A 9,119-nucleotide genomic window follows, 5' to 3' on the forward strand; every position below is an offset into this window, starting at 1 on the left:
TTTTTTCTTTTTTCTTTCTTTCTTTCTTTCTTTCTTTCTTTCTTTCTTTCTTTCTTTCTTTCTTTCTTTTTTTTTTTTTTTTGAAGTTTCCATCATTCAGTTAGGTCCGCCTGAAAGTACTGATGGGAATGAATGCAAATGGACAAGATAAAAGAGCCCATTCAGGGGAAAGTTAATTTGCCTAAGGATACTCTGTTGACATTTGTTTAGCTTGAGATGACAGTTCAGCAAACGGAAATCCTTTGCCCCAAATCTTTGGTATGAGCTGTGTCATAACATTTTGTTTGAAAATAGCCTGCAGACCTAAAATGAATTTGGACAGTCAAAGTGAATTAATTAAGCTGAAAATAACTCTCAAAACAATGATTTCCCTGTGTGTGTTTTATTCAAATCTTCCGGGTCACTAATTTGTCATGTTTTCTTTAAGAGGAGAAAACAATGAGGAGGTGTATTTGGCGCCCTCTATGGTAAAATATTCTTGATTTAACTACAGTAAAGAAAGAGCTGCTTGTTCTAAATGAAGGTTCCCATAAACCCTCATTATAAATATGTTCACCATTTTGGATGAAATGCTTTCTGAAACAGCACTAGATTTCCCGTCTCCTAAGAAGATTCTGAACGTGATTATGAACATATTTGTCAGGCCCAGTTTGAGCTACACAACACAGTGGCCTTCTCAAGACCAAAGGGCTTGGAAAGGGTATTAGAGTGCCTGTAATTTACTCTAAAATCCTTCAGTGTGGTCTGTACATGTGACTGAGTCTCAGTCCACTTCCCAGGAACAGCCAGGTCCACTCAATTGGAAATACAAAACTCCAAAAAAAAAAAGGAAATACAAAACTCCAGAGGTAGTTAGAACTTACATTTGAAAGACTCATCAAAAGCCCACTTTGGCTCTCTTTGTCTTCAATCAACACCAGATAATTTGCTAATTAGCATAATGGGTGCTAAGAATAATTTTTCATTGATGAAATGATGGAATAGCCAAGAATATTGTCTAGAATCTAGACTCAAGACACTTTTGCCCATGTAGGAGCAGTGTGTATACATCTGATGAGCTCTTTGCTTAATTTTAATTTTCTAGTAGCCACGTTGAAAAAGTGAAAAGAAATAGGTGAAATTAATTTGAATAATACATTTTATTGAATCCAATATAACCAAGTCATCATTTCAGCATGTAATTGATATTTAAAATATCTTTGAGATGTTTTACATTATTTTTCTTGTCCTACGTCTCAGAAATCCAATGTGTATTTTACATATTACTAGCCATACCAGCACTGTGCTAGAACCTTTATGTGTATTTTATATCTCTAATCCTTAAAGCAACCCTGAAAAGCTCAGGTATTTTGGACTCATTTTACAGAGAAGCAAACTGAGGCATGGAAATATGAAGTAACTTTCTCAGGTGACATGCAGTTGTCAGGGGCAGCCAGAGGTAGTAGGCTATAGAGTCACATTTAGGCCCCCTCTTTGTGGCAGGCACCCATCCTCCACCTGCTGATGCAGGGATACAAAGGCCCAGACCTCCAGTCTCAATTTCAACTTTCTTACAGAACAGCCCTCAGTTACAGCCACACCGGGCTCACTTTCTCCCCATGGAGAAGGTGCTGGATCCTGCCCTCCTCACAGCCACAGGGCACCTGTCCCCAGAGACCTTCCCAGGCAACCTCTGCAGTGTTTCAAAGGGACCCAGTCTAAGACACCAGGATTCGACTCAATCTCCAAAGCCCTTGCTTAGATGTTTCCTTCTCTTGGGGCACCCAGCTGGCTCAGTGGGTAGAGCATGTAGGGGTTGATCTAGGGGTTGTAAGTTTGAGCCCCACGTTGGGTGTAGAGATTACTTGAAAAATAAAATCTTAAAAAAAAAGAAGAAGAAGAAATGTCTTCCTCTTTATGGGCTAACTGTAAAGAGGGTGTGGTGCCCTGCATTGCTGACCCTTCGGTCTTTAGGAGCTAGGCAATAGAGCTCATTAGGAAAGCAAGCTGAGAAGTAAGCTATCTGCATTTTTAGAGCACACAGACATAGAAGCAGGCACACAAATCAACAAGAATGACATCGGCTTGGTTTCCAAGGAGTGCCCCCAACTAATAAAACATATCTTTAAAGTACTTATTGAAAATGGCAAGAATCTTCAAGAGACTTTAGTCACTGTGGATCTTTGTGTTGTTTTCTTTTCTTTTCTTTTCTTTTTTCCAGATTTTATTTATTTATTTGACAGAGCACTAGCAGGGAGAGTGGCAAAAGGAGAGGGAGAAGCAGACTCCCCGCTGAGCAGGGAGTCTGACGTGGATTCTGGGATCATGACCTGAGCAGATGTTTAACCAACAGAGCCACCCAGGCACCCCCTTTGTGTCAACTTTCATTCAGCCCCACCTCAAAAATTCTAACAGCAAACTTCTTAAGTTGGACAGCCAGCAGGCCAGTGGGCACCGGGGAGTCAGCCCTGACCCAATCGCCTGGCCACTTGGTCCCCTGGGTTGGCACTGCCAGCCCCCTAGCGCGTAGACTCACCCAAGACCTGAGGGGCCCTCTAGGACATGTCTTTAGAAATCCCTCACCGGGAGATCCAGGCAGTTAATAAATCAAAACAGCCCTGCTCACTACATTTGAACTTTCTGGTCAATGTATCCTGTGACAACTATGCATTTGATTCCTGGGGTCCCTCTAGTTAAATTATGTAGGACTTTTTCTAAATAATTAAAGGGACTTTTGGAAACAGGCCCTGGCCTATCCTTAACACCGTACCAGGGAAGACAAAGCAAAAAGAGAATGAAGAAAATGGATAGGTTTTATTTACCTTTGGAGCCCAGGGGCAGCTCTACACAGCAAGAAAATTAATCTTCAAACAAGTCCTTTCCCACAGAAAAGGAAATGGTCTAGGGCCACAGTGGAGCTTGGGGGCTGGGGGCGCCCACCAAAGAGATCTATCCAGCTTGTCCCTTGGGATCCCAGGGACCAGGAAGTGAAGAGAAAAACCCAGCTGGATCTAGCTGCTGGCTGCTTTGCCCCACCCTCCCTCTCCCTGGCCATTCCTTCCTTCAGTGGTCCCCAAAGACACACAGGATGTCACCCCATCTTGCCCCGGCCACCCCTTATTGTACCTGATCTGAGTCCCAGCCAGAAGCAAACATGTGTGGGCTCCCAAAACTGTACACCACAAGTAGTAATGCTTGTTGTAAACAAAACAAAATGAAAAGAAATGAAATAAATAAAATAAAGGAATAAATAAAATATCCCAGCAGTGTACAGAGGAGTAAAACTAAATCCATTTTCTTCCTCCCCAGTGCCACTCCCCAGAGGTAGCCACTGTGAGCCATATGGTGTGTGTCCTTCCAGATATTCCCAGATGCACACACGCACGCACACAGTTGAGTTCATGTGACACGTGTGGCCTGGAGGTCTGATTTTTTTCCCTATCACTTCTCTGTAGACACACACCTTCCCACAGCATATATACACTGTAGATCATTCTGTTCATGCTGGAGGCCCACTCCGCTTCACGGATGCCCCATAACATGGTGCAGAGGAGGAAAGCACACATTTCCTTTCTTCTTCTTCCCCTTGTAGCGTCGGCAGGTCCTCTCCTCAAGCTTAGCCAGCTAGGCTACTTGAAATACCCTCTCTCCTTTCCTTTTACCACTGTGACCACAGCCACTAGGAAGCTCAGGCTTCAGAAGAGGCTTGCGTCCAGTGTCCTCCACTGTGGCAAAAGGAAGATCTGGTTGGAACCCAGTGAAACTAGTGAAATTGCCAACACTAACTCCTGTCCACAGATGCAGAAACTGATCCAAGATGGGCTGATCATCTGGAAGTCTGTGACTGTCCATTCCCAGGTTGGGGGCCCGACAAACACACTGACCCATCGGAAGGGCAGGTATGTGGACACTGGTAAGAGAAAAGGTACTGCCGACGCTCAAATGTCCAAGAAGGTGACCTGGGTGAGGGCGATGAGAATTCTGTGCTGGCTGCTCAAAAGATGCCGTGAGTCTCAGATTGACTGCCACATGTGTCACAGCTGTCCCTGAAGGTGAAGGGCAACATGTTCAAAAACAAGCAGATTTGCATGGAACACGTCCACAAGGTACAGGCAGACAAGGCTCCCCAGAAGCTTCTGGCTGATGAGGCTGAGGCCCACAGATCTAAGGCCAAGGCAGCATGCAAGCACCACAAAGATCAGCATCAAGCCAAGGAGAAGGAAATCATCGAGGCTCTGTCCAAGGAGGAAGAGACCAAGAAATAAAACTCTCCTTCTTTTGTCTGTACATACCGGCCTCAGCAATTACACAGTTATTCAATAAAACAAACCTTTATCTGCAAGAAAGAAAGGAAAGGAAAGGAAAGAAAAGAGAGGAAAGGAAAGGAAAGGAAAGGAAAGGAAAGGAAAGGAAAGGAAAGGAAAGGAAAGGAAAGGAAAGGAAAGGAAAGAAATATTGTCTCTCAGATTTCTGTCTCCCTGTTCAAGACTTGTAATTCTAACACCTTTTTGGCATCTCCACCTGGATGTCTCATGGGCGTCTCCAAACTGTGCCTCCCCAGTGCTCCAAGTTCACCCCCCTCCTCCATCTCAGCAATGTTTCCACCACCCTCCTGGAGCTCACACAGGTCATCCAATCTATCAGGAAGCCCTGTTGGCTCTACCTTCAAAAACATCCTGAGCCTAACCACTGTGCTCTGCTCCTCTGCTACCATCTCAGTCCCAGCAGGATCTTTCTTGTCTTTTTTTTTTTTTTAAGATTTATATATTTGAGAGAGAGAGAGACAGAGAGAGAGAGAACATGAGTGGAAGAAATAGAGGGAGAGGGAGAGGGAATCTCAAGCAGACTGCACTGAGCATGGAGCCTGACACGGGGCTCAATCCCATGACCCTGATATCACTACCTGCCTAAACCCAAACGAAGATTCAGATTCCTAACAGACTTTGCCAACCAAGCAGAATCTTTCTGCTGAACAGTCACAACCAGAATTCTTGGCTCTGTCCCATTCCCCATACTCCAGGGAAATCCTTCTAAAGGCAAATCTCATTGCACTTCCCTCCCTTAAACCATGCAATGGCTTCCCATTAGACCCAGAACGAAATTCAAACTTTCCTGTTTGATCATCATTTCTATGATCCAATCCCTACCTACCTCTCCTACCCAGGTGGTTGAGTCAGTTGAGTCCTCCAGGAAGTGAACGCTGGGATGGAATTAAGAATGCAAGAGATGCATTGGGTGGTGGGGGGTGGGGCAGTGAAAGAGAAAAGAGGAACGGAGCAGGCACCCTTAATGTCCTTAACTTAATCACATTGGCAAAGTCCCTTTTGGCAAATAAAATCACATATTCCAGATTCTGGATTGGGACATGGGCATATCTTTGGGGGCCACTGTTCAGCCTAGCAGAAGCACCATGGCATAATCATAATTAACAAAATTCACAGCAATGCCTTAATATCATCTAATACCCAACCCAGGGATCCCTGGGTGGCGCAGCAGTTTAGCGCCTGCCTTTGGCCCAGGGCGCGATCCTGGAGGCCCGGGATCGAATCCCACGTCCGGTTTCCGGTGCATGGAGCCTGCTTCTCCCTCTGCCTATGTCTCTGCTTCTCTCTCTCTCTCTCCCTCTCTCTCTCTCTCTCTCTGTGTGTGTGTGTGACTATAATAAATAAAAATTAAAAAAATAATAATAATACCCAGCCCATATTTAAGTTTCTTGGATTTTTTTCAAAAGCATTTTTTACATTTATTGTGTTTGGATCTAGATCCAAACAGGTCCACGCTGTGTTAGGCTGTTAGGTCCCTTGCGTCTCCATTTTCCCATACCAGTCACTCTTTCCTTCTTATTTATCTTTTTACAACTATAATTTGGGATAAACTGGGCTTTTGTCCTCTGGAGGGTGTGGATGGCTCCCTTGTGGTGTGATTTACTTTGTTCTTCAATCTCCTGTATTTACTATGAAAGGGAGGATCTGGATCCAGTTTCAGGTTGGTTTGTTTGTTTTTCTTTAAGTAGGCTCTATCTGAGTGTGGAACCCAATGTAGGGCTTTAACTCACAACCCTGAGCTCAATATCTGAGCTGAGATCTGAGATCAAGAGTCAAATGCTTAACTGACAGAGCCACCCAGACACCCCATCAGTTTCAGTTTTTCGAAGCATGAATCAGAGATTGATCCCCAATAGTTCCTATCACATCAGGTCATGAGGACTTACATGTCTGCTGATCTCAGTGCTGTAATGTGGAAATGGATCACAAGGTGAAGATTCCCAAGGCTGATTCCTCACCCAGAGCCAGAAAGTGGTCTGCAAAGGACGGAACTTTGACATCATGCAACCACACACATCACTCCCAAACCCCTGCCTCACTGCTTTAGTGCACATTGATAATTGTTAATATATCAAGGACACAAAATGTTTCTTTTCTAATTCTATCATTCATTCTACATTCATTAGCTGGTATTCTTGTGTAGCTAGAGCTTTCTGTCATCAATTGAGGCTACTTGGTTACTACAGAATATAGAGTATAATCTATAAGGATAAATACTAATTCTTTTCCTTCAAGTACCAGTTCTCAGGGAAGGGAGGGTGCATAATAGTCACTTTCAATGGTAACAAATGAAATGGTTCTGTTGTTGTTTGTTTGTTTTTAGCTTTTCCTTCTTGGGTTTAATTGACTTGTGGATCGTCATACATTTACTATGTTAGAATTAACTACAGTCATCTCCTACTATTCTTCCTGTACCCATTAGAATTCATCAGAATGACCAGGAATCCACATGGAAGAAAGGATTCTTCTGTGGATTTGACCCTGGGTAACTGTGGGAGCTGGTTACATAGTTCTTCTGTGGCTGTGCTTCTGTGTAGGCAAGCAGTTGGACAGGAAAGATGGATGTAAAGTGGGGAAAGTTAGTGTAACTGGAACCCACAAGGACAAGCCAGACCCACATTGGTCTGTCACCACCTCAGTCTCCAATTTCAACAATGTGGGTGACCTGCAAGAGAAGTCAGCCCCTTCCCCCCAGAGCCACACACACAAGCCTGGCTGGAGAGATCTGGCAGGAGCGGGTGTTGCCTTGGCTTGCCTGTGGCCCCACTCCAAAGAGGTTAGCCAGCAGTCAGCAAAATGTGTGAGTTGACATAACACAGACCTTACCAGCGAAACAGATCTGCCGCTTCACTTTTTTGTTTTGTTTTGGTGGGGGCGGGGGGTTAAAGAGAGAGAGTGTAGGGGGTGGTGATAGAAGGGAAGGGCAAAAGGAGAGGGAGAGAATCTCGAGGCTGATGCTGGGCTCAATCTCATGACCCTGAGATCACAATCTGATCTGAAATCAAGAGTTGGATGCTCAACCAACTGAGCCACCCAGGTGCCCTTCTGCTTCACTTCTAAAGCACTTTCTTACTGAAGAAAGAGCTACACATGGTTACTGAGTGCCAGAAATGTGGATAAAGTGAGATGTGCCATATGCTTAAGATATACACTGAATTTCAAAGACTTGATCCAAGGAAAGGAATGAAAATATCTGATTAATAAGTTTTTATATTGATTACATATTAAAATGACATTTTGGATTTACTGTGTTAAATAAAAATACAGTACTAAAATTAATTTCAGGGGTGCCTGGGTGGCTCAGTGGTTGAGTGTCTGCCTTTGGCTCAGGCCATCATCTTGGGGTCCTGGGATTGAGTCCTGCATAGGGTTCCCCACAGGGAGCCTGCTTCTCCCTCTGCCTATGTCTCTGCCTCTCTCTCTGTGTTTCTCATGAATAAATAAATAAAATCTTTAAAAATAATAAGTTAGTGCTCGCTTCGGCAGCACATATACTAAAATTGGAAAAATAATAAGTTAAGGTAGCCTGAGTGGCTCAGCGGTTTAGTGCTGCTTTTAGTCTAGGGAGTGATCCTGGAGACCCGGGATCGAGTCCCACATCGGGCTCCCTGTATGGAGCCTGCTTCTCCCTCTGCCCCTATCTCTGCCTCTCTCTCTCTCTCTCTGTCTCTCATGAATAAATAAATAAAATATTAAATAATAATAATAAATTTAATAAATTAATTTAACCTGCTTCTTGCCTACTAAAAATTCTTAATGGTATATGTGGCTTATGGTATATTTCTGTTGGACAGCAAGGATATAGACAGCCATACCATCTTTAAATGATGACAGTGGGTTTCTAATTCTACATTTCATTTATTTTTCTTACTGCATTAACCAAGATCTCTATCTCATATTAAATAGAATCAGTAATGGTGAGGGTCCTTGTTATGTTTCTGAATCAAAAGGATGGTTTCTCAGATTAAGGAATTTCCTAGTTTATGTTATGGCTAAATTATTCCCTCTTCCATTCATATGTTGAGGTCCTAACCCCCGGCAACCTCCAAATGTGACCAATTTGAGGACAGGGTCTTTAGAGAGATAATTCAATTAAAATAAGGTCATTGGTTGAGGGGTACAGTTAGCTGGCTCAGTCAGTAGAGCATGTGACTCTTGATCTCAGGATCATGAATTCAAGACCCATGATGGAGGTAGAGATTACTTAAAATTTTTTTAAATAAGGTCATTGAGGTGAGCCTTAATCCAATATGACTGGTGTCCTTATAAAAAGGGGAAAGGTAGCCACATAGAAGGAATATGATGAGAAAAGGCATGGGAGAAGATGGTCGTCTACAAGTCAAGGAGAGAGGCTTGGAGCAGATTCTCCCTCACAGTCTCAAAAGGATCCAACCCTGCTGACACCTTATCTCAAACTTCTAGACTCCAGAATCGGAAAGATGTATTTTTCTGTTGTGTGAGTTACCTAGTCTGTGGTACTGTATGATCGCAGCCCTAGCAGTTCTGATACACTCAGATTAAGGAGTTTCTCTTCTATACCTACCTTGGCAAGCATTCTTACCATAAATTATTGTTGCCTTTTCTCAAACGCCTTTTCCATGTATACTGAGATCATCATATGGACTTTTTCCTTCAACCTATGTATCAATGGTCCGGTCACTTTCACGACTGAGCCAGCCAGGTGTCCCTATCTAGTCATTTTTGGAATTCTCTTCTGATTGTTCGATTTTTAACTCCCTTTTCTTTTTGTCATATATTGGTATTTAATTATCTGTATCTGATCACTCCAACATCTGAAATCTTTCACTGGCCTAA

At 43.3% G+C, this 9,119-nt stretch overlaps 1 pseudogene; it reads left to right on the forward strand.

The window, feature by feature from the left end:
• Positions 1 to 1,598: 1,598 nt before the first annotated feature.
• LOC144304385 (large ribosomal subunit protein eL19 pseudogene) lies at positions 1,599 to 4,276 on the forward strand (annotated as a pseudogene).
• The last annotated feature ends 4,843 nt before the right edge of the window (positions 4,277 to 9,119 follow it).

The sequence above is a fragment of the Canis aureus genome, chromosome 3 (assembly GCF_053574225.1).
Source record: "Canis aureus isolate CA01 chromosome 3, VMU_Caureus_v.1.0, whole genome shotgun sequence".
Taxonomy (NCBI): domain Eukaryota; kingdom Metazoa; phylum Chordata; class Mammalia; order Carnivora; family Canidae; genus Canis; species Canis aureus.